Below are 23255 nucleotides of genomic sequence, written 5' to 3'. Positions count from 1 at the left end.
TGCCAAAAAGGAAGGGGGAGCACTGAAACCCTCACCCAAATCAACATGGTAGTGATCACCATTGTTGAGGAATCAAACTCCAGAAACCATGGATTGATAAATAAACCTGCACTTCCCCAAAACCATAGCCCTTCCTGAATTACAAAATCCAGGTCCTTTTGGGTGTCAAATTGGACTATGAAAAATTCTTTGGAAGATAGGTATATGTCACAATTTGGTGTCCATAACATGAATATCCATTGGGTAATAGCTTCTGGTTTAGGCTAGAAGTCATTGAATCTACATATGATTTCCCTTTTTGGAAGGGCAGAAAAAAGAGCAGAGACCTCTACATTGTTAGCCTCCAAAGATAGGGCATGTTCCATTTGGTCAACAATATAGGGACGTGGATTCACAAATTGGGGTTGATTTGCATGACTAGAGGCCTTATCTTTGAAAGATATACTAATTCCATTTGATGTTCTAGTACCAAGAGCACTTCCACATATTTTAGAATTCATTATTATTGTTGAGTTTCTAGATATACTGGTTTGTTTAAGCAAGGAAAAGTCATGGAGAACCTTTCCTTTATATTGTAGACATTGGTATTTTGTGGATATGCCCCATTTCTTTTCAATGGACAATTTTAGGGATATAATTAAATCTGAGTTTCTTACCCATAGAATAATTGATTTTTCTCCATTTTTTTTTTGTAAGCTTAGGTAGGACCTTCTCATTTTCGAGTTTTTACATGTCCGTTATTCACCCCATTTTCGGGGAGGGTAGCACAAGAATTGAACCCAATATCTCCGGTTTGGTGAGACTTCATTTCCACGGCCATTGCCACTTGAGCTACCCCTTGCAGACTCCTCCAAAAAAATTTAATAAAAATATAAAAATTTGATTATTTTCCTGTTTTATCACAATAAGATGAAAATCTGAAAAATGATAAGATGAAAATCTGAAAGTTTGATTCATTTTCCTGTTTTATAATGGTTGTTATATCTTTGTTATTTCCGTGCTTTTATGTTGGTTATAAGCATGGTTAATTGGACGTTTCATGTCATGGTTACTTCATGTATTTACTTGTAATGGTTAAATGATGGATGCAAGACCTAATTGATGTTAAAATATTTCAAGGGAGAAGGTAGTGATCCCTCTTGTCATGTTTCATTGGAGTTTTCTGGCATTCATGCTTTGTCTTGTATCCTAGACCTGTAGATTGCATTGATGTCAAGTGTTTGACAAAATGTCAGTCCCAGTTGAGTATGGTCAGGCCTATTCCTGGAGTTGATTTTTGGTTTATTATTCTTTTCATCGTGTGTTTGATGGATTCTGGGAGTTACATCAAGTTTTGGGTAGTGGCCAAAATTCTGGGCTAGAAAAGTGCCTTAAATTCGACGGACGCTGGCACAGGTTTGCTGGTAGAAGTCCTTGGACACAGGCATGCAAGCTTGTAGGAGAGTCCAGAGGTCCCTAGACACTGGAATTCCCATAGCATGAGAGCGTTGAGAGGTCAAGAGTTAAAAAAACTCAGTGGGATCCAAGGGTAGGATGCCTGAGTGGTTTAGATAGCTTCTGGGAGTTATGTTGCTCATATGGAAGGTATGGTTGAAGTGTTTTTGTCGATTCCATTTCCTTAAGGTCACCAAGGAGATTGAATCATACCATAGTAGCCTCTCGTTACATGTTTACCCCGATTGGATGGTTACTTGGGTAGATGTGGGAGGAGGGCATTACATTATGGTTTTAGGGAGACACAAGGATGATTTTTACATGTTTGATGTTGTATGCTTGTGGATATTGGTATGTTATATATGTGTGGTTTTATGATGGCGGTGTTCTTAATGATGTCATATTTAATTATATTTTGTTACATGGGAGTTTAAGATGAATAGAAATATATTATGGATATAGTCATCAAAACCATATACTAATTTAAAATTAATTAATTAAAATGACCCATTCTTAATGCCTTCTTCTGAATTAAAAGAGAAAAGATTTTTAAAATAACACACACATTAGTAATGAGATAAATTTTCCCTCCAACTACCTAAGGGAGGTATAAAAATAAATATAAGACACATAAGGGAGGATAGAAAATTCTAGTGAGGAGAGGTATGCATAAGTTTTAAATTTGTCATTTTTCTTTTGATTCATTTATTCTAGAGTACTAGAGCTTACCTTTTTTGGTGACAACAAAAATCCTTTCTCAAGTGACAAGGAGAAAGTGAGCTCATCAAAATTTTGGTTCTTTTATAAACCTTGTTGTTTATTTCTTGCATTAATTAGTGATATTATAAGGTATGATATTTCAACATATCAATGTTAAATGGTAAATTTTTTGTAGAAAACATTGTTGTTAAAATCTTATTGAATGAGTCCAATTTGCCTAGCAATTTGTTTTGCTTGATTATTTGCCATTACAAGTGTCTATGTATGAATTTTGTTACATATTAGAAATTTTTAAGTTGATTTATGGTCCTGAATTTTGCAAAAATCAATCGAAATAGTATGGTATACTCTCACTTTTATATTTCCTCCAAGAAGTTTACTTTATATTCTTAATTTCTAGGAGAAGATTTCTTTGATGTTATTGGCTAAAAATTATCACACTTGATAAGATACCTATGTAGTCTTATGGTTGGAAGGGCATGATCTTTTAAAACTCAACATAAAAATTGATCATTTGGTTGTTGTTAGTCTTTTTTTAATTTGAGTTTATTTATTTTCAGCAATGTATATGGTTGTTTATAATGTTGTTTTTCTGCTTATTATTATTATAAACAAATTTTCTTTGTTTTATTGTACGACTTCGTTGTAAATAGTGGAATTTATCTTTGGGCATAAAACTCCAAGTCTAGTCCCATGATCTCACTGGTGTCGTGAGATTCGAGGTTGTCCACAAAAAAGCCTAAGGAATTTTTCTCATCAACATATTGTATTGTCATCCCATTTTAATATGTAGAAATGAACTTAGTTATTATATTTATGAATTTGGTAGATCTTATTAAGATAAAAATATATTGTAAACATAGTAGCATTGTGTTCATTAACGAAAGAGAAATCTATATGTAATATAATATAGTAGCGAAAGATCAATCTTATACTTCTAAAAAATGAACATTATAATATTGAAATAAACATACATAAGGAGAAGTTGGTATTATATTTTTAACAAATGTTAAAATAAATATAACTTGTAGGCAGTATTTTATATTATTGATGGCTAATTTATAATTTATCTTGTTTTAGAGCATTTTTTCTTATTTCAAGATTGGTACTTAGTTTAAAGAAGGTTATGAACACTATTGTATACTAACCTAGTAGAGAGAATGAATGAGGCCCACATACATAAAGGTAAGTAACTTGGATATTTGATTGGAAACCTCTTACTTGCTACATGCAACACTCTATCAATTGACCTAGCACACATGGCTATTTCAATCCATATTTATTCTTTGTATGATGTACATTATATTGCTATTCACTGTATAAGTATATCTTTATCCGATACTAATAAGTATTGGAAAATTATATATTTATGTGAGTGAGTGAATCAAGGGTTGGTTCATTATTTAAAATCTTATTAAGTTTGATATCTATGAACTCCTTGTATAAAATATCATTGTAAATGGGTGGATGAGATGAATTTAGGAGTTTTGGAATCGGTGCAATAAAAGTATCCATTGATGGACCACATGCTGTGACCACTGATAATCTCTCTTTTTTGTAATTTGCCACAACTCTATGCATTGCACTCTTGTACTTTCCATTGCTCAATATCTGCTCAAAATTACAATATAATTATTATTAGTATAAACATATTTAAGTATGACACACCTACATGAAAAATAATTGAGAAGTGGTAAATAGAAATAACCTGTATTGTATCACCAAGATTGATGACCAATGTATTGGGTGTAGGTGTAATATGAAACCGATGATCCTCATGCCAAATTTGTAGACCCCCAATGTTATCTTGCATTAGAAGGGTGATGCCCCAAGGATCTAAATGTGCTTGTAAACCAAGGGCCAAATCTGGATTGGGGCAAGTAGGGTAGAAATTGCATCCCATGATTTGAGAATGATCCCCAAACAAATTTTTTATATATTCAATACTCATTCCTAAGCTTTCTGATATTGCTCCTAGTAGTGCCTTTGCAAGTTTCCCAATTTCAGTACAATATTGTGCATTAATCTCCCTGAAAAAATATTGTAATGCATAAGAATATAATGTATTAGTTTCAACATACAATCAAATTTTGGAAAGGAAAGTATTCATTACTTGCTTATTATAAAAAGAAATTTGATTTATATTAAAGATAATGTTGCCATAGTAAAATAATGAAGTGGTTTTAAAATCGGGGAAGACAATAAACTTGTAAAGAAAATATTTGTTAAGTCCCTGGAGCATTTTATTTTTATTATTATATTACTATTGTCATAATGGTTTAAATAGCCTTATTATTTATAACTATACCCTTTATCTCATTTATATAATGTGGATATCTAGTTTTATAAATCGTCAAAAAGTATTTTTAAATACAAGGTGTAAAGTAGGTATTCTCACTAGAAGTGTCATTTCTATTCACCCACATTTTATCATTCTAAAGGCATGAAATTCATATTCTTTCTATTTCCATGGTATTTTGGGTATTTAGTCCATAACATTTGGTATCCAAGCAGATGATCCTTGGTTTTGGCTTCTTTAAATGAGTCACCATACCATTTTATTTAAACATTTTTAAGTTTATCTTCAATGATACAAATTTCCAAGGTGAATGCAGGACAAAATGAAGTACATTAGGTCAATATTTTATATTTTGGTTTAAAATACTTTTGGAGATAGTGTAAATGGAAGTCGGATTCGAATAGTCTTAGAACTAGTCTCAAATAAGGGTTTTCAGTTAAATAATTATATGTGAAGCTAGCTAGCTCCAAAATGAGTGACAATAATTACATTGGAAATAATTTAGACTAAGGTGCTTTAGGACAAACTTGAAGACCTAGAAATTAAGTAGTTTCAACATGGTAGTCCATGCACTTTTTCTCTCCCAAAAACGAAAAAATAGTAAATTCTAGTAATTTGGCCATACATTTCTCTTAGAAGGTCCAAATTGCATGGGATTTGTGGCATATTGAAGTGAAAATATAAGAGTATTTTCTTGGAAAATTTTAGCATCAAAAAATTGGAATTTCAGAAGCTATAAAAATTAAAGTTTTCTAGAAGAATGGCTTTCAAACCTCTACACCTATCATGTCTAAATGTATAAGCCAAATGTATTTCCTTAACAAGAGAAAATAACGAAAATGTGGGATTTAATTTTTCCATTATGTAATAGAAAATGGTAAGCATAGAAGCTACAAGGTTAAAGAAGGTTGACTTCTTAAATATGGTGTAAAAAAAGAATTTGATGATTTTAAAAATTATCACAAAGAAAATATCAAAAATAAATTCAAGGAAATTGTCAACAAAGATCATCTTAGAGACATGAAGAGTGGCATTTTGACTAAGATAAGACTCTTTAATTAATCATTAAAAATAATATTTATAATTTGATAAATATGTTTCTATTACTAATTCTAAAATTAAACAATGCAACATTAAATAAAAATCTTATAATATAAATTGTAATGGCACACGATAAAAAAAAGCATTCTCAAAAATTTGTCATAGGAAAAAATTTACAAAATGAGTTGTTTAAAACCCAAACTTATCTCTATTTTATTCCAAACTAACTTTAATCAATGATAAATTCTAAAGGATAGGCTGGAGGTGGAAAGCGGAACTGGTAAGAACTAGGGTTTCAAGAATATTCAGGAGTTGAATGCCATGGAGAGGTGTAAGGGGGGGAGCTCCACTCCCTCCTACAGACAAGCAGTAGCCAGTCGAGGTAAGAAATCGTTGGAGATGGCTAGAAGTCTTTCAGGAGAAGGGAAAAGGAACACTGACAAGGAGTAGGACTTAACCAATTTAAGGGAGGACAATAGTTTAAAAGGAAATGAGGAAGAGGAAAAAAAACAGGAAGCAGAAATCAAAACGCAAAAGGGTCCATGTAAGACTAACGCTGAGGTCACACCCAGAGTAGTTTTAAATGATCTTGCACTGCAGGTGCACAAGGATCACATGTAGACCTATGCTATTATTTCTAAATTCATGGGATTATGGCCCCCCGAGAAGGCGCTGCAGGCGTCGATTAAATACCACTGGAAACCTAAAGGAGGCATAGACCTACATCTTGGATCAAAAGGTTTCTTCATGGTAGTCTTCACAAATATAGAGGACAAAGACAGGGTGTTTGAAGGAGGGCCCTACTTTTATGCAACTGAAGGCCTTTATATGCAGCCTTGGATGATGAATTTCGTACTGGAACGCGAGACTTTCACTTCGGTCCCGGTCTGGGTAAGACTCTATTCCCTACCTCTAGATTACTAGCAAACTGAATCTTTATCTGCAATAGGAAATAAACTAGGGCATTTTGTCAAAGCATCTGAGGCTACCAGAAGGGGAAAATACACTTCCTTCGCCCGAATATGTGTGGATATGGATCTCTCTAGAGCTCTACCAGATGAGGTCATCCTTTTGATGAAGAATGGGTGCAAACCGTGGATTATGAACATATTCCTTTCAGATGTCGAAGGTGCCATGAACATGGGCACCTATTTAGAGATTGCCCTCTTAGTAAAATAGAGACCAAAAGTAAAGCTACCACAGTGAAAGATATTGAAAGCTTTCACAAAATGGGGTATAGAGGAAAGGGGGGTAAAAGGGGGCCCAAGAAAAATCAAACAGAGGGGCAACAGGCTAGTTCGAATAGGTTCCAAGTATTAGAAGAAGAGGAAGAGGCAACAAAGGTAGATCAGGAAATGGAGGAAAGCCAAGGAGAGAAAGATAAGGAAGAAAATAGTGTGAAAACACAAGATACTTATAAACAGAAAGGGACTATGCTGAACAACGAGGAACTAGAAAGGGACCAAGAAATGACCCCGAGTGAGATGGAAACGGAGGATCATGAACTGCAGGATATTCTTGACAGAGAACACCTAGATCTAGAAGGTTTCTTGAAACAGGGGACCACGGGAGGGGTTGGCTCATTACCTCAAGAAGAGTTTAACAGAGTGCAGCAGTTGTTCCTATGGAAAACCTAGACTAACGAGCTGGAAGGACAAAGACACACAAAAAGGCAGGGAAACGAAGGGGTCAAAATTATGAAAACCACACCAAGACTAGCTCCTAGGAATCCAGGAAGGAAAAGGGGTAGGAAAAAACTAAATGAGTTATTGATGGAATGTGGAAAACTAATGATAGATTGATGTAAGATGAAATATCTAACTAGATACTCCTTTACAAATCTTTCATAATGAAGCTAACATCTTGGAATATCAGAGGTCTAGGAAGTAAAAGGAAACAAAGGTTAATCAACAATAGAATGAAACAAGAAGCTTCGGACATGATCTTTATCTAGGAAACTAAATGTTCCATTCAAAAAATAAAGGAGATACACAACAGATGGCTCAATAAATATGAGTTTCTAGAAGTCAAAGCAAACAAAACAGCAGGATATATCCTTACTCTTTGGAACCCCCAAAAGATTGGCATAATAGATGCTGAGGCATCAAGGAATTATTTATCAGTGGTTATTCAGCCTTTGGGAGACAGGGAGATGTATTTAATTACAAATTTTAATGGCCTTCAAATACCAGATGATAAACTCAAGCTTTTAGATTCTCTTGGGGAACTAAGAGATAGACACGTAGAAATACCATGGATAATGGGAGGGGACTTTAACATGATCAAATCACTTACGGAAAAAAATGGTGGGACTAGAACTTTAAGCAAAGACTCTATAGAATTTCAGAATTTTCTTGACAACATGAAGCTAGTTGACACAGATATGAGTAATGGCCTATTTACATGGAACAATAAGAGAGGAGGAGAGTCTCAAGTAGCCTCAAGGCTAGACAGATTCCTTATCTCAGAGGACCTCATGCTCATATACATGGATATGATAGTGAGAATTCTCCCCTTTGGTGGCTCGGACCATTGGCCTGTCCAACTTGAGGTTCAGGGCATTGGCACCCCCAAGAATAGACCTTTTATATTTGAGAATATCTGGCTCACCCACCCAGATTCTATCAACAACATTACTAAATGGTGGACAGAGGATCTGCAAATCCAGGGTACGAGAATGTTTCTGCTACACAAATGACTGAAACATATCAAGCTCAGACTCAAAGATTGGAACAAGAATGAGTTTGGCAATATTTTTGAAGTGAAAAAAGTTGTTGAAGGTAAAATGCAGGAACTCAATCAAGCCCTTATCACGGATGGCTTTGATAGGGAAAGGAACGATCAAGCCACCAAGCTTCATTAGGACTGGGAGAATCTATGTAAACAAGAGGAGATATTTTGGAGACAAAAATCAAGGGTTCAATGGCTAAAAGAAGGGGAGAGAAACACAAGGTTTTTCCACAGATCCACTATGGAGAACAGGTCGCATAATAGGATCTCAACGATCAAGGACTCTGAAGGTCAATTACTCAATACCCATAAAGACATAGAAGCTATGTTGGTTTAGCACTTTCGAAGTATCGCAGAGGAGACCATCTTAGATAGAGCTCATTTTATCAGGGACTTCACGAAGCACATTCCTAAGTTAGTAACAAGGGAAGATAATTACAATATCAATAGGCCGGTGAATGAAGATGAGGTTAGTGAGGTTATCAAAGAAATGTAGAATGGAAAAGCGCCTGGCCTTGATGGTTTCAATGTCGATTTTTTAAAAGCTTGCTGGAACATTGTCAAGCAAGATATTCTGGATGTCGTGGAGGACTCCAGAATGAGTAGAACCATTCTGAAGGTGCTCAATACATCTTTCATCTCTCTGATCCCCAAACAGGACAATGCTCTGCCTCCAGACAGATTCAGACCCATAGCCTTGTGCAATGTGGAGTACAAGATAATATCCAAAGTAATTGCCAATAGACTTAAACCCCTTCTCCCCACTCCGGTTTCTGTGGAGCAAACAGGTTATGTGGAGGGCAGACAAATTCGAAATAACATCATCCAAGTGCATGAGGTGGTGCACTCATTGTTAAGTAATAAGAAGGTGGGAATGATTATGCAACTGGACCTAGCCAAGGCTTATCATAAGTTGAATTGGAACTACATTAGGAAGGTCCTTATAGCCTTCGGATTTGACCACAATTGGGTCAGGTGGGTCATGGCCCTGGTGACTTCTTCTAGTTTTTCAATTCTATTTAATGGTTCTCCATCTAAAACTTTTAAACCTTCAAGAGGCCTAAGATAGGGAGATCCTCTCTCCCCCTTTCTCTTTATCCTCATGATTGACGGACTTGGTCGATCTATCAAGCATGCTAAAGAAGTGGGTACTATCCAGGGTCTCAGACTCTCTGAGACTGGACAAGCTTTGACCCATTAGCAATTTGTAGATGACACTATGCTTCAGGGCATCCCCACGGTCAAAGAGGTGCTAGCATATAAACAAATCCTAAGTGACTTTGCCATGGTAGCTGGTACAGAGGTAAGCCTCTCCAAATCTAAGATTTTCTTCTTTAATACTAATATTGCTATTCAGTGGAATATCTCTAGAATTATGGGCTTTCAAAGAGATGTGCTACCTTCCAAATACTTGGGAGTTCCACTAACTGACAAACCTCTACACAAGAGTATATGGGAGCCAGTGATTAACAAGATGCAGGACAAGACCAGGAAATGGACCATTAGATCTTTGAACTTGGCAGGCCGACTGGTGCTTACAAAAGCTGTCCTTCAATCAATCCCCACCTTCATGCTTTCAGCCCTTCTAGCTCCAAAAGGAGTCTTGCATCAATTTAGAATCATTCAAAGAGACTTTCTTTGGGGTAAGGGGGAGGAGAAAAAGAAATGGGCCTTGGTAGCTTGGTATACTATTTGAAGACCTAAAAAACATGGAGGTCTTGGTCTGGATGACCTGGAAGTGCTAAACAAAGTTTTAGGGGCTAAACTATGGTGGAGATGGGTAAAAGATCCAGAGGCACAGTGGGCTCATATTTGGAAGGAGAAATATGCTAGTAATTGGCAAAATAGTGACCTTATAAGGATGTCTGGCATCATAAAAGGCTCCTACATCTGGAATAAAGCATGGGAGAATAGAAGCATAGTTCAAAAAAATAGTTTCTGAGAAATTAGAGCGGGAGATCTAGCTTTGTTTTGGGAGGATAAATGGCAACAAGAACCTATACTGCTAAGAGAGGACTTTGTGGTGCTCAAGAATGATACTAGCACCAAAGGACTACTTAGGGTAAAATATTTTTGGGATTAGACTAGTAGTGAAGGAAAAAGGCATACCTGGAAGAATATGGAGTACATGGATGACTGCCCCTCGAAAATAAAAGCTGATGCACTTCTAACAATGTTGGACCAAAGGAAAATACTTGTATCAGAGGATCATGACCAACTTAGATGGGGCAATAATAATGAAGGCACCTTTAATCTTAAGGAGGCAAAGCGCTTGGTCCTGGAGCTTGATTCTTATGAATCAGATAGGGTTTGGCAGAACCTATGGAGACATCAAGGATGGATGAAAACCAAAATTTTCATGTGGCTGGTACATCATAAGGAAATTCTTACTTGGGAGAACATTAGGAAAAGGGGTGTTCTAGGACCTTCTAGATGCTAGCTTTGTGAGTCTCAAGAGGAGACGATGGAGCACCTACTCAACACCTGTATATTCACCTCCAACTTGTGGGATGCTTTTTCCTTCATTTTCAGAATGATAGACAGGGACAGAGGGAGCATCACCAATACCCTTAATAATTGGAGAGGAAACTTTTCTGATTATGAAATAATCAGCAAAGCTTGGGCTTTAACTCCAAGCTTCATAATATGGAATGTATGGAAAGAAAGGAACAACAAAATCTTCAAGCATAAAAAAAGTTCCTACCAGAGCATCATGACTCAGATCTTAAGTCAGATCAAGGAGATGGTGGGAAATTTATTACGGACTCACCCAAAAAATCCCCCTTCAGATGTTGATATGCAGATACTTCTTCAGTTGGGTATGCAGGGGCTTATTCCTCAAGGCATGGATGTGAAGGTAAAGAAACTGGTCACTGAAAAAGACTTCTAGCATTCTCCCCCTCAGGGTTTTATGAAATTCAACATAGATGGAGCCTCAAAAGGCAATCTGGGTATTTCTAGTTATGGTGGGGTGTTAAGGGATGAAAAGGGATGCATCCATTTTATTTTTCATTGCCATCTGGGAAGAGCCACAAATAATATGGCGGAGCTAATAGCACTAGAGCAAAGTTTAGATATCCTTAAGCAGGACAATCTTCAGAACATCATCATTGAAGCTGACTCTGAGCTAATCATCAATTCGGTCAAGAGAATCTGTTGTGGTTCAGTGCCGGAAAAGGTCTCAAGACACTGGAGGCTGCTTCAGGTCTTTCAAAGGATACAGTTCCACCTTCTGCACTTGAGAACCGTAAGCTTCGCTCATGTGCGAAGGACAGCCAATAAATTGGCGGACATTCTGGCTAATAAAGGGGCTCTCTGCACCAAAAGCAGTGTCAAGTTTAGATGGCAAGAGATGCCACAGGGCAGTTTGAGGGAGAATTGTCTCATTCAGGCAGATGAGGACCGATCGCTCTATCGAAACAGAGTAGGTCATCAGCCGCAGAGACTAGGTCTAGTTGATATGGATCCAATATGAAGTGGTGTTTCAGAGGGGTTTTTGCAATAGGGATGTAGGTCTCTGCCAGCTTTCTCAGCCCAGGAAAGCACGATCACAGGGGTCTTAGGTGGAAGTTGCTTGGCAGCCAGCGATTCTCGGATGCTCGGACGATGAATATCAAGGGTGGTAAGATGAGTTCCTTCTTCCTGGGGATCAAGCAAATGAGGAGCAGAGGTGATGTGAAGGACCACAGTCTCGGCTTTCTCAGCCGACATGAAACCCTCCGAATTACTACCTGTGGTGTCAATACCGGCCGTGGGGTGGTTTATGGTATATCACACACCCTTAAAGCTGGGAGTGGTTTTTCTAAGTTGAGTGCAATTCCACTCACCACTCTACACGTGGCCAAGGTAGGAGAGAGAATACCGCCCTCATCGGGTGGTAATTCTCTGAGATTTTTGATCATGCGATATGATCCTCCACCGTTGGATCGGGCAAGGATAATCGACGGCTATGATACGGTGTGCTTGTTGGTGGGTCTGGGTGAGGCATTACTACCCGTGGTGTCAATACCAGCAGTGGGGTGGTTTACGATATATAGCACACCCATAAAGCCGGGAGCGGTTTTTTTGAGTTAAGAGCGATTCCACTCACCACTCTTCACGTGGCCAAGGTTGGAGAGAGAATACTGTCCTCGTTGGGTGGTAATTCTCTGAGCTTTTTGTCCATGCAATATGATCCTCCACCGTTGGATCGGGCGAGGATAATCAATGGCCATGATGCGGCATGCTTGTTGGTGGGTCCGGGGGGGCCACTCATTTTTTGCTTTCATTCTCTCTGTTGGATGGGTCTCTAATTACTTCAACCTTTGGGTTTGGGAATAAAACCTTAGGCTAATTGGTTCAGCCTCTGGTTGTTTACTCTTTTTGGCTATTTGGAATAGAAGGCATGACTCTTGCATTAGCAAAGAAAAAGATAAATTCTAAAGGATAATAGGTATTCTCTATATATCTATGTGTTAATATACAATTTGGTATCATAATGACTTTGAAATCTTATGATTTATATGAAGTGCATCCTCATAAGTTTGTTTTATCCCTATCCCCTTTATAGTTGAATTACTCTTTTTATGGCATACACAAGCAACTTATTTACTTAAATGACAACATATTACATGGTAGAAGTGGATATCAATATATTTCCAAATTATAAATGATTTCATAATCAACGAGTTTTATGTTAGTATGATAACATAGCCTTATCTTTTTTATAGAATGGATGTATACGCTTCTAACATTAACCCAAAGGGTTACTAATCATTTTATTTATACTTTTATTTTAAAAAATATAAAGTAATATAATTTCCATTTTCCTAATTTACCTAAAAATAAGTATGCGAGGTGAAATCAACATAGTAAAATATAAGGTACATTTAACATTTTAATGTGACCTAATATCAAGTACTTTGAAGGATGCTAGGGAGTTTACATACTTCTCTTAATCTTCTCGAAGGACCATATTATTGACCTCAAGTATTTTGTCTAGTTGAACATTATGAGAACATTAAGCATCAAGTTTGCCTTGAAATTTCAAAATCATTGTCAGGGATGATCATTATTTGAAAAAGAATATTAGAGAAACCATGAACATTAAAAAGCATAATAAAAATGTTAATAGGGAAGAAGTTTTCAAACTCACCCTATTTTGCACCAACATAAGAACAATACCTAATTAATGAATTTGACTCTAATAATTATTATCATTAAGGTTTCTTCAATTATAGTTGACCATCCTTGATAAGCCTAATTTCCTATATTTATTACAAGCTAATCATTTCATCCCTTTAAACGTCCTTGTCTCCTAACAATGATTCTATAATGTTAATCAAAACTTCAAGGAAAAAAAATCTAATGTGTCATCGAGCTATTATTTCCTACCTCCTAGATTGATGCATAGGCACATTGAGCTCAATGAGAGTAGATTCCATAAGGCCACTTGGAAAACTAAGAATAAAGTGTTTGCACGAAGATATGATTAGACATTTTTTTTTAAATGACTCTAGGTTAGATGTAAATGTATTTGCAAGAAGATAATATCATACACCTCTTTTGATATTGAGAGTAAACTAGGATTATCTGTTATAAGAAATATACCAAAAGTATAAAATTAGAATTTTTTTCCAATAAGTATAAGCAATTGATATCTCATAAGGATAACGATGAGAAAACCTAAATGTTTGGAAGGGTTAACTATTGGTTGTAATGATGTATTCTTTTATCTTTCTATTTCTTTATTGATTTTGTTTTGTTAATAGTTATCTTTTATAATATTATCATGGTATCAAGCACATTTAATTTTAGAAATAATTTTTTCTGTGAATAATTCCTTTTGTATGTGCTTTAATATTTTAGTTCCAAGAAATTGAGTACAATATATATAGTATTATATATAGTATTAGAGTAGGCATTATGGCAAGTAAATGATTTTCCTTTGATTGGGAACAAAGGGCGAGGAGAATTGAAAGATTGTGTGCAAAAAATAAATTTGTGGATGCCATCCTAAAAGATAAGAAAAGGGTATGATAAAGAGTTGAAGATTGCATAGCAAAAAATAAGGCTCGTGCATTAAGTGACATAAATTTCAATGAGGAAGAGTGGAGAAAATAAGCATAGTGTATGGGTGATAGAATTCTTCCATCCTTGACAAAATTGGAACATAAATTAAGTGTGGATGTTTCCACGTATCCTAGAAATACTAATCTGAAGAAGTTAGTGGATTTGATAATAAAGATGTGTTGGGTATGTGTTATATTCATAGTTTTAAAAACTAGAACCGGTGACTAGGCTAGTCCACCTAATAAGCTAGGTTTCAAACCGGGAGCCGATTTAAAAAAAAAATACATTAAATAATTAATTTCTAATTAAAAAAACTATTTTTAAGATTTAAAACCATGATTCCAAACCAATATAGATAAAATATGCAAAGTTTTCTTATCTATATACCATGTAAAGGTGAATATCTCAAAATGGGACTGAGTGCAATACATATCATCGATAAAAATACATAAGAAATGAGGCTCTAAATGGCCTATAAAGTCCAAAAACAATGCTACAAGCTATGGGGCCATTGGCCTACTACAAGACTACAAATCTATTGGTACATATCAGTGATCAACATATTCAATCATCATCATGATCAAATTCATCACCACTAATAGATATACGATCATCAACAGGAGCTACATAAACATCATATGGATTAGAGTTTGAGGATGCCTAGGCCTCATTTGCAACCTCAATTGTAGCACTACCACCAATAACTATAGAATTGGACCTAATGGAATAACGAGTTGGATAGGTTGCATGACTCGTGCCTTCCATTGGTTGTTTTCTTTTGCTTGATGCAGCCACTAATTCTAGTTCTGATGGCACTACCAAATATGCTTCATCCCCCTGAATGCCATGTCAATATCAAAATCAACATCAAACTTATGATCTTCAGTCTCCTCCACCCATTCTGATGTTGTATCAATATCGTCCAACACAATGGGATCTAGATCAGGTATTTTGTTCATCATGTGGTTGTGCCTTAGTAAAAGGTTGTATTGAATGAAGACAAGATCATTTAATCGTTTTTATTCCAAACGATTTCTCTTCTTCGATGGACCAATCGTGCTCACAACTTGAAGCACTGCAAGTTTGGTTGAGGACTCTAAATGCAGACTTTTACAATTGAGGACATTAGCTGCCAAATGAATCCCACTGATGTGCTACAAAGAAAAAGACATTAATTAGTAACTTGTTTCATTTCATTACTTATTTATAAGTATTTACATATAATTTGAATTGTAAATTTGTAGACAATTAAACTTTAAGAGAAAAACAAATTGGAATTTCTTACATAGTTTATCCACATCTCTTGCCATCTTTGCCAATTTTTTGCCAAAGGTACCAGTTGCCATAATGAAAAGAGTAAGTTGTCTATGTATTTCCAATGGGTCTACATAGTTAGGTACATGCATTCTAAGCAATCATATAATCCATCTCTGATCTCCCCAGCCTTCAGATCTCCTAGTCGAACTTTACAATGATATTTTGGGATCAAAATTACACAAGTGCATGTATAGGACGATGGAGTGGATTGTTCCATCTGTTAGCAATGATCTCCCATATATGCCCATATTTATCCAACTTATCCATGTAAGTTTCACATATCTCCTCCTTTCCTTGATCCATAGCCTCATAAATGTATCCCATTGCAAATTTTTTCCCATCCACCATCCATAGCAACTTAATAAGGGGCTCGTAATTTTCACAAACTCTATAAACATTTTCCAAAAACAATTGTCAAAAATTTTATTTTTGGTCACTTTCCCATCTTTTCTATGAGCCCGCCAAGATTTAGTCCAATCATCAGAAGAAAATATTTTCTGCAAGTTTTTTTGTTGCAGATTGAGACATTGTAACGTGAGGAATTGAGTCGCAAATATCGTAATTGCAGGCCTAACAAGCTCTTTTCCCCTAGTGTTTTTCCTCATTAGGCTCAATACCCATGAGTGGTTGTATATGTATTTTGTAATGCACTTGGCATTCTCAACAATGTTTTGTACCCACTCCATTTTGCCTATGTCCTCAAGCATGAGGTTTATGCAATCTGCAACACATGGAATTCAAAATATGGTCTTATATTTGGACTCATGCTTCTTTCCAGCAAGAACATAGTTTAAGGCATTATCTGTGATGAACTGTACAACATTTTTCTCCCCCACTGCCTAAATATTCTCATCCAAAAGCTCAAATAGAATGGTTTCAGATGCATCAACAGATCTCAAAAACATGGTTGGTTGAGGGAAAGAAACAATGAAATTAATGATAGTTCGGTTCTTTCCATTAGTCCATCCATCTGACATGATGGAACAACCTATTTTGAGACATGACCCTTTATACTCAGCCAAATACTCATCAATGGAAGAAATAACTTTTTACAAAAGAGCTCCCCTTAGGTCATGCATAGTAGGGCCTTTGCAGCCCTTTCCTATAGCTATAATGGAGTCCCACATAGCTTGGTAATAATGTGAGAGAGAAAAAATAATGGGATATTTGAATCATACCACCATATAGAAATGTATCAAAAAGAAGATTATTTGCATTGTTTTTTCCAATGTTCATCCAAAGTGGGTTGACGACTTGGATGGGAGGAATTGGGATTAGTAGAGGCAGTGGTGGTAGATGATGAGAAATAAATATGGATGTTTGGCCTCTTTGTTCATTTATATTATTTGCCTTGATGATAATAGCCAAGAGCGAGAGGAACATGGTGAAGGGGCCATTCGTAGAAGGGATAAAAGAGGAGTCTTGAATCTCAAAATCATCATACCCACTCTCTTTCATGGCTTGTAATATGTCCCGTTTTGTTGCAATTTCTTCTTGGATAACCTTATCCTTAGCCTTATTCTCCTCAATCTTCTCAAACTTGGCAAGGTATTATGCCTTAAAAGGACCTAACACTTCTTTGGTTCTTCACATGGGTTTACTTAGCCTCTTATCCTAGCCAAGTGTTGTTTCAACATGACAATAACCCCACCTCTAATAGATTTATAGCAAAATTTGCATATCATTTTTCCATCAATCACATCACAATGAGCCCATGCAATGTCCTTGGATTTTGGAACCATGGTGACTAGAAATAATTGAAATTTGCAAAGAAATCTACTAATACAAAAAATTTGCAACTAAGAAAATTGGAAAACCTAAGAAAAATTTAGGGAAAAAAATGCATATTTAGCCTACAAAATTTGATAGCATAGAACTAGAGATTTGATAGCATATAACACATAAAAAATTAAATACATGGAAAACAGTGAAATATGGAAATTTTCAAGTGAAAATCCTTTCCTGGAAATGCAAAATAGCTTCCTTAGACTCCTCTTGAATATTCCAACTCTACTAACAGCTCCAAACTATCTCTAAAATAGCTTCGATTCCAACTCCAAGCCTCCAAGATGACTACTCCAACAAAAATTCAACAGTCTCCAAGCTCCCAATGAAACTCACAAAAACTCCAAATGAGATGTGTGTGGAAAATGAGGGGGGTGTCCTCCTTTTATTGGCTTGGAGATGGTATTTTTGGAGGGAAACAACCCTTAGTTTTCCTCTAAACCACCTAAGAAGCCTCTAAAAACTAGCCTAGTGGGTCCATGATAGTTGTGGCAGTGAACTGACCGGTTTATGATAGAATCAGTTGGTTTACCCATAAACCAACTAGTTTCGTCATAAAACAACGAGTTAGGTTTGGTTTATGTGGAAAAAAGGTGAAACTGGCTCATGAACCTAGTTTTTTGCCTGATCCAGCTTGATTTTCCAGTGAACCGACTAGTTCGACCAGTTTTTGGTTCATACGAGTCGATTTTTTAAATTATGGTTATATTATTTTCACAACTAGCTCTAGGCACTGTTACATTGCACTAGGTGTAGCAGGGGGTTACATGGGGATTTCCATTGGGGCAGTATTGCCTCTTCACAGGGTTTTGGTAGCACCGAAAAAAAAGTATGTAAACCAAAGGATGGTGGGGAACCCACCTATGGTTTTTTGCATGGTTTTTTGCATATGGTTTTGGGAATGATGGTTTTTCCCATGGTATTTTTTTGGATCCAGTCAAGGGAACTACAATTATGTTCTAATCAAGGGTTAATGGCTTGGGGGTTTATAAATTCTTCGACATGTATATATTGTATTGTAACATTGAAAGGAATATAATGAAAAAACAATCTAGTTTTCCCAATTTTGGGTTCCATGAGAAAAATATCTATGTATATTTTTTGTTCTCACCATTGTATATAAATATATATATGTTTTGAAGAATTTGTTTGTAGGTAATTTCTATACAGGGTTAAAACCTTCAACATTGATAATTTTCTTTTTTATTGAACAAACTATGGAGCCTCAATGTGTGAAATTAGTATCCACTGATTAAGATTCCATCAAATATTCATGGTAGAAGCATTTGTAGTAAGAAAGGGTGATAAACATGATGAAAAAGATTCAAAATTGGAACAACATTCTTTTCAAGCATAGTAGAATGTTTTTCTTCATTGGTTACAAATGAAATTTGTTTACTAAGACGTAGAACCTCTGGTAAAAGGATCTTGGTATGAAATATTGCACTAAATAATTTTACAAGCTACCCATTCCATTTAGCAATAGTGAATATGATAAGGATATTTCTTAAGGAAATGTGAATTGAGCTAATACACTCATTTAAGATGAATCAAGTATTCGTGAGAAGGAATATCAATTAACCTTCAGATAAGATAAGACCGCACCAAAGCTTTTTATTAATGTCCACAACTGGCCAAAAAGGGAAGTCACCAAGAATTAAATGCAAAATATAATAGTAACATATAGGAGGAGTTCCTAAGAATCTCCTATAAGCTACAAGGTAAAATATAAATTAATGAAAAATGTTAAACAATTACATGATAAAGTGATCAAAATCATAACTTGGTAAAATGATATTCAACATCAAAACTAGATGCAAAATATGAGGGGGAAGAAGCCCTTACACCAATATCTAAAATATTGGTGGAGGTGGGAGTAAAGGTAGTATGTAGAAAATATCATACTTAAACCATCAACCAACAAGGATCCAATACAGTGTTGAATAATGTATTGAGGGAAGACATTAAATTTGATAGGGTTGGAATGTGAGAACATTAGAGGAAGACTGAAATACCAAGATTATCCTAACACTCAAGGATATGGGAAAACACTTATAATGAAAAATTAAAGCCTTGGATGAGGGGGTGGGTGGGGGATCAGAAACCTAGTTTGCCTCAAGAGCTAAGGTGAGAACCATGGTGAGATTAGGAACTTGAACTTTTGCAAGTCCTCATGGGGTTGAGATTATTACTGGAATACGGAGGTGAGGTATGTGGACTCATTAATCTAGTGTCAAATATTATAGACTTATGCACGAAATTTTCTACCACTATTAAACATTAGATATGGAAAAAAATAAACTCTTTAGCAACTTGACACAAGGGGACAAGGAAGATTAACTTTTGATTTCTTAGATACTGATGTAATATTTGTTTCCTTATATGTTCATGTTATCTTTATTTGGTATCAAATTCCAACATTCTATAAGTCATATCAAGAGTATTGATCTTTTGAAAGGCAAGGCTTCCACTCTTTTGACTTCAATAATCTAGGTTCCATAGAATCTATGCGAGCATAAAAAACTAGGATTATTGTTGATATAGATTAATTAAGGGATCAATAGTGTGACACATCAAAGAACTAACATTTTTCTAGACCATTAAAAACTGGGACCACTTGATTTTCAATTTTAAAAGCCAAATTTATCATAAATCTACATGATTGTTAGTGATTCATGACTACTACCTTTTTTTAGAGCTAGTATCTTGCTATTCTTACTCTGATATTAAGATTGGCGGTTGGAGGATAATGTATTTTCACTGTTTCTCTCTATTTTAGCATCTAATTTCTCGTTTGTCACTTTTATTGTTGGAATCTTTAGCCAACATCATGTTAGAAGGAAGTCATTGGGTTATTTGGAAATAACTAAAATACATGGAAGCATCATGTTTTGGGAATATTTAAGTACACGTTCTTAGTTGTTATCAGCCTGGGTAACAATACTTGACCACAAGTTTTAGAAGAGGCCAAGGAAAGTTCAAATAGTGAAATGGAAAAGCAGTAATGTTGCTCTAGTTTTATAGAAAAAATAAAATGCTTGGTAATTTCCAAATAGATAAGACTTCAGTAAATATCTGGAAGAATTTGAAAAAGTTGAATGAGACTTTAGACAAGGGCATAGCCATATTCCTAAGGAATATGCTTTTTCTATCATGATAGATGAGAGTGCTCAATTGTAGGAGCACTTAGTTAAGATCAATTATATTAGATAATAGATGTATGATATTGGTACAAATATGGAAGAAAAGGTCATGTGGTCGTCATGTTGAAAATTTTACCACATGCTTATAAGAACTTTATTGAGAACTTGAGCATCACCACCACAAACTTTAACCTAAAGTTTGATGAGTTATGTAATACGCTGATAAAACAGGACAAATGGAAGAAATAATTTGGTAATAGCTACAAGGTTCAAAATATTCCTTTGGGACCCATCTTGAGGGGAAATGAAAATGGGCAAAGTAGAAAGGTTAAGGAAATAGTGAAAACGCAACCAGGAGTCGAAAGAACATGACATGTCACTATTGTGGCAAGGTATGCCATATGAAGAAACACTACCAAAGGAGGTTGGTTCATCAAAAAATAAACCAAGTGGAGCCTCGAAAAAGGGCTAATGTTATAGAGAATATTGAGGAAATACTCATCCTTTTATGCATTCATGGCCAAGTGGCCAACAAATCAGCTTAGGATATCTACTTAGTACATCAATTCAAGTGCAACAAATCACTTCATCAATAGATGATATTTAATTATGGAGTTTATTTCTCATTCCTTTGAAGACTAGTGATATTTGGCAATGAGGAAGAGTACATGGTGGCTGCAAAAATGAACATGAAAATTTCTTTTTCAGAGAAAATATTGATTTTCCTTAATGTACAACATGATATAAATGTGGATATTAATCTACTATTATCTGGTCAAATTATGAGATTATTTCTAGCCAGATGTCAACTTTAACAATCACAAAAGTTGCATAGTTGACAAAGGGACGAAGAAAATTTCTCTTGGCATGGAGGATCATTGATTGTTTAGATTGGTTAGCATTGGACAAGTTAGGGATCATGTTTTGGTTCGCATTAGTAGTACGAGGAGAATAACTTGACTTACATTTTTCATTTAACTCAAGAAATTTTTAGTGATGGACTTCTTGACATCCAAAAAAACATTTAGGGTGTATTTAGAGATTTCTAGGTAGTGAACAAACACCAAGCATTTTTTACCATAAGGACAATATTGGAGAGCATAAAGATCCCTTTAGTTGGTTCATGCATACATTTGTGGACCCATGAACACAACATATATCACTAGTGTAAGGAATTTCCTTATGTTTGTTGATGACTATAGTGGAAAATGTGGGTGTACATTCTGAAATTGAAATGTGAAGTGTTCAATGAATTTCAAAAGTTTGAAGAATTAGTAGAAAGAGAGTATGGGTGTCACATTACCACTCTTAAGTATGACAATGGAAGTTGATCTTCTTCAAAAGGGTTTGATAATTTTCATGTTAAAAGTGGAATCAAAAGATATTTCACTACACCCTACACTCCACGAGAAAATGTTGCAATTGAGAGTTAAAACCATGTTATTATATATATTTCCTAGTCCATGTTGGAGAACAAGTTTGTGCCCAACTGATTTTGTTCCAACATTGTATTCATGGTAGCCTACCTACTAGATAGGTGTCTAATGATATAAGTGGTTAAGTAGAACACCCAAAGGAAACATGGTATAGGAGGAATCTCAAATTCCACCATCTTAAGGTCCTTACTTCTGTAGCTTATGCTTAGATTTTGTATGAGAAAAGAACCAAGTTATACCCGAACAACTAGAAATCGATGATCATAGGATATAACAACAGTCATACATCCTAGAAATTGGTTGATGTTCACACCAATTCGTTGAAACTCAATAGAGATGTCATAGTTGATCAAAAAGCTAAACATTTCTAGACTTCTTTAAAGATCGAAATCATAGAATAACAACCTATTTTAGCTAAGGATTTAGACATCAAGATTTAAGCATCTCCATCTAAATAGTAGGAATATTATAATCATGAGGAGTTTCCATGATTTTTATTTTATGATATTGATATAGATACAGGTATCCCCAAACATAGTGATATCATTGATGGGGAATATCCTAAGAAGAAATCGAATTAGTGATATAATAATAGTGGAGATGTTTGAGTAGGTGAAATCATTAAGGGGTGATCGTCAAGAGGTAAGAGAAAAAAAATCAAACATTTGTGAACTATTCTTTGATGGTTAATTTTTAGGAAGTATATGAGCCATAGATGTTGGAGGAGGAAAAAGAAAAATTGAATTGAAGGAGGCCATGCCTATTGAACATGAAAACATGATGAAAAATTTGACTTGGGATCTCATAGCTCTTCCACTAAGTAAGAAACTTAATAGCTGCAAATGGGTATACAAAGACAAGCACAAGGCACAATTGGTTGCAAAATGGTTATCTTATTGAGAGGGCATTGAATATGAGGATATATTTACTCCTATGGTAAATATGAGCACCATCCAATTAGTTATAGCCATGGAAACATAGTTTGGTTGGAAGATGAATTAGATGGACATGAAGAATTATTTTCTCAATGGAGACCTAGAGGAGGATATCTACATATATCAACCACAAGGGTTTCAAATTCTCGAGAAGGAGTATCTTGTTTATAGAATAAATAAAGCTTTATATGTCTTGAATCAAGCACCCTAATCATGGTACATTAAGAGTGACAAGTGATTCAAAAGTTCTATTGAATAAATCATATCTAATTTGAGTAAATCTTTTCACGTGACTAATATAGTCTTCCTACATTTTTTTCTATGTGTAGAAGTTTGGAAAATAGGTAGTGAACATTTTTATCGC

At 35.4% G+C, this 23255-nt stretch overlaps 1 long non-coding RNA gene across 1 annotated transcript in view; it reads right to left on the bottom strand.

Annotated features, from left to right (window-relative positions):
* Nucleotides 1–3863: 3863 nt before the first annotated feature.
* The window catches only part of LOC149207239 (uncharacterized), a 71741-nt gene continuing 52349 nt past the window's right edge, over nt 3864–23255 (bottom strand). The window contains exon 2 of the long non-coding RNA XR_016252617.1: nt 3864–4184. This is a non-coding gene — a long non-coding RNA (uncharacterized LOC149207239). The remainder of the gene's footprint in view (nt 4185–23255) is intronic.

The sequence above is a fragment of the Pinus tabuliformis genome, chromosome 1_2, assembly GCF_031772625.1.
Source record: "Pinus tabuliformis cultivar Carrire ecotype Pingquan chromosome 1_2, CPIR1, whole genome shotgun sequence".
In the NCBI taxonomy this organism is placed as follows: Eukaryota; Viridiplantae; Streptophyta; class Pinopsida; order Pinales; family Pinaceae; genus Pinus; species Pinus tabuliformis.
The sequence above is the reverse complement of the archived record's forward strand: the minus strand, read 5'-3'. Positions and strand labels throughout refer to the sequence as shown.